A 4,220-nucleotide genomic window follows, 5' to 3' on the forward strand; every position below is an offset into this window, starting at 1 on the left:
ATACATGGAAAGTGATTCTGTTGATGCTGGGAATCCAGGGCAGATGATCCCTTCAGGACCAGTGGTGAGTGGCGATACTGGGAAGGTGGAGAGAGGGTGGGGTGGAAAGTGGGAACCGATTACAAGGATCTACATGTGACCTCCTCCCTGGGGGACGGACAACAGAGAAGTGGGTGAAGGGAGGCATCGGACAGGGCAAGATATGACAAAATAATAATTTATAAATTATCAAGGGTTCATGAGGGAGAGGGGAGCGAGGAGGGAGGGGAAAAATGAGGAGCTGATACCAGGGGCTTAAGTGGAGATCAAATGTTTTGAGAATGAAGAAGGCAATGAATGTACAAATGTGTTTTACACAATGGATGGATGTATGGATTGTGATAAGAGTTGTATGAGCCCCTAATAAAATGATTAAAAAAAAAAAAGAATAACCACAGCATATCCATTGAGTTGATTCCAACACACAGAGAACCTATAGGACAGGTCAGAATTGCCCCTATGGTTTCCGAGACTAATTCTTTACAGGAGTAGAAAGTCTTATCTTTCTCCCAAAGAGTAACTGGTGGTTTCGAACTACTGACTTTGTATTTGCTATGGACTTTGAAACTGGAGGACAGAACCGCAGAGTGGAATTGTCTGTAAAAGGGATGTGTGATTAGGATAAGTGAAATGAAAAAAAATAGCATATCATAGTCAAGCTTTCCAAAATCAAAGATAAGGAAAGACTCCTGAGAGCTCCGTGGTGAAGATGAAAAGTTACCTACAATGGAGAGCCAATACGACTACGTGCTGATTTTTCAACAGAAATCATGTAGCCAAGAAGGCAGTGGAATGACATATTTAAAAGTCTGAAAGAAAATAATTGCCAACCAAAAATCTTAAATCCAACAAAACTGTCCCTCAAATACGGGTGAAAAAGGACATTTCTGAAATTAATTTGTGAAAACAAACATTAGAAAGATGACTAAGGGGAGTTCTTTGGATAGAAAATCAACAATGATATCTGGGATCAGTAATACAAGACAACGCCATCAAGAAGCCAACCCAAGCCCTGTGGTAATCAAAGAAAAACAAACTTGCAAAAAGGAAAATAGGAAGCCAGAGTGATCCATCCACAAGGAAGATAATTAAAAAGTAAATAGAGGGATTAATGTAGATATGAAACCATCTAATGGTGGGGGAGTCAAGCAGATTTCAAGAGCGATTAGACTGTTTTAAACTTGAGAAGAAAGTAATAAATAGCAAGGTAACCTCCGAGAAAGTGGATAAACCTCATCACACACACGAAAGAGGAAAACCACTAGGACCTAGTAAACAAGGACCTAGTAAACAAGGGCAAAGAAGGCACCAAAAAACCCGTACACATAAAACCCATACACATACTTAGCATAGAAAATTACAAGGAAGAAAGAAAGCAACAACACTACAAAAAAACACAGGAAAATGACAGCGATAGAATCATACCTATCAATAACTACAATATAAATGGATTAAATGTACCAGTCATAAGACAGCATCAAAATAGATAAGAAAACTATCCCCATTGATAAACTGCTTATAAGAAACAAACCATAGACACAAAGACAAAAATAGACTGAAAATCAAAGATGAAAAAATATATTAAGCGAATGACAATTTTAAAAGTGGGTGTGGCTTTTGAGAATGATGGCAACAAATGTACAAATGTGCTTGACACAATGGATGATGGATGGATGGATTGTGATAAGGTTGTATGAGCCCCCAATCAAATGATTTTTAAAAAGGGGTGTGTGTGGCAATATTACTCTCTGATAAAATAGACTTCAAGGCAAAACCCACCAAGAGAGACAAAGAAGGACATGACATAATGATAAAGGGATAATTGAACAAGACAACTATATTAAATGTTTATACACCCAATAAAAGAACTTCAAAACACATTAATCAAACTCTTAGAAATCTGAAAAGGGAAATAGACAGCACTGCAATCATTGTAGGAGACTTCAGTATACAATGCTAAAGAGCAGAACTAGAAAGAAACTCAACAAAGACACAGAAGAACTAAACACTGTCATCAAGTTCACCTCTCAGACATATACAGAACAGCCCACCCCACGACAGCACACATGAAACATGCTCCAGGACAGACCACCTGTTAAGCACAAAGCAAGCCTTAGTAGATTTTAAAATCTCAAGATTTTATAAACCACCTTTTGAGATCACAATGCTATAAAATTAAGTATCAACAATAGGAAGATCGAGGGATAAAGACCTACATGGATATCGAATAACTGAAGAAAGAATTAAAAATTTTAACTCCTTGAAACAAATGAGGATGAAAATACAACATTAAAAATAATAAAACTTTGGGACACAGCTAAAGCAATGCTCAAAAGAAAACGTATAGCAATTAATGCACACATCAACAGAGAAAACCCAAAATCAGCACATTAATGCAATATCTCCAACCAGTAGAGCAAGAATAGCAAAATAAACTTTCAACCACAAGAAGGAAAGAAATAATAAATACTAAAACAGAAATAAATGAAGCAGAAAATAGAAATAGAAAAATAATAGAAAACATCAACAAGACCAGAAGTTGGTTCCTAGAAGTAATTGACAAACATCTGGCAAACCCCTGGCAAACCTAACAAAGGAAAAGGAGAAGATGAAAACATCACAAATAAGAAATGAAATGGTGACATCACAACAGACCCAACTGAAATAAAGATCATACAATACTGTGAAGGACCGTGCTCCAACAAATATGGAGACCTAGAAGAAATAAGCAAGTTTCTAGAAACACACTACCTACCTAAGCTAACATAGGCTGGTGTCAATAAAACTGAAAAGGGCAGCTACCTCCCAAATTCATTTTATGAAGCAAGTATAAACCTACCTGAGTTTCAAGGAAAGGATAGCAAAGTGGCTTGAATCTGGACTAGAAGAAGCTAAACAAAAGCAGTGAGCAAGGAGTCAGACCAACCTGTTGGCCCTAGCACTAGAGTGGACATGGCGTAAACAAGTGGGGAGAAGCAAGGATTCTGAACCATCCTTTTGGAACACCTGTAAGGCTTAACAATATACTAGACATCATTGTACATGCTTTACACATTTCACCTTGCGCATGCATTTCTCATCACTACTCTGTAAGTTAGGTGTTACCAACATAACCTGTGAAAGTCGGGGCCTCTATATGGCTGAAACCTGTCAGAGAAGGAAAACACAAATCTCTTCCATTACAACAAGTGATAGAAAAGTGGAAGACTGGACCCTATCAGAAGCAGAGAACTTGTCAGACCTGGAAAAACAAGGCAATGCTGCTGAGTTCCAGCTCTCACAGGTTTCATTCTATTACTCTGCTCATTTCAGAGATGAAGCTACAGCACAAAAAGGCCAGGAAACTTTCCACAGGGCTCTACTTTGCTCCCCTGGTGTGTAGCAGTGTCTTTTGCAGTGATTGGACTAGGGGTGGAACTTCAGGGTTGGGGTAGATGGTGTTTCTGTTAGGCGTATGAAATTTGGGTAACCTATGTCACTTCTCATACTCAAGTTAGTGTGATGGGCAGTTTCTGCTAGAGGTCAGAGTCAGGTCTATTATTCCTTTAGGTCAACCTACTTATGATAGATCAGGCCAACAGCCTGTTCAGAGAAGGAAAGAAAAACAAAAACCACCTCACTACCACTGAGTTGATGCTGACTCACAGCAACCCTACAGGATAAGGTAGAACTGCCCCTCACCCCCTTTCACTTTCCCAGACTGTGCAACTCTTTACGGGAGTAGAAAGCTCAGTCATTCTCCCGAAGAGCAGCTGTAAATTTCAAACTGTGGACCTTAAGGGTGTCAGCCCAATGTGTAACCAACCACTAGGCTACAAGAGCTCCTTGCTCATCCACAGAGGCATCAATGAATTTTAGGCACACTGCCCAGATAGATGGTCCTAGCTCTCACAGATAATCATTTGTGAATTGCTCACTTGACCTCTGAGGACTGAAAATCCTTGATGTTGGTTTCCGGATCCATGTATTGCATCCATACCAGACACTGAACTGTGGTCAGGGAAACCTGAGGACAGGTGTTGACGGCACCTTCTCAGCCTTGGATTCCTGGCTCAAGAACCCGGAGCCCTGGACCAGAGGATGTGTACACTGGTACAGATAGGAACTGGAAACACAGGGAATCCAGGACAGATAACCTCTCAGGAACAGTGGTGAGAGTGGCAATACTGGGAGGGTGGAGG

This window comes from Echinops telfairi, unplaced genomic scaffold (genome assembly GCF_000313985.2).
Source record: "Echinops telfairi isolate 266 unplaced genomic scaffold, ASM31398v2 ScPeMD7_4225;HRSCAF=4972, whole genome shotgun sequence".
Taxonomy (NCBI): Eukaryota; Metazoa; Chordata; class Mammalia; order Afrosoricida; family Tenrecidae; genus Echinops; species Echinops telfairi.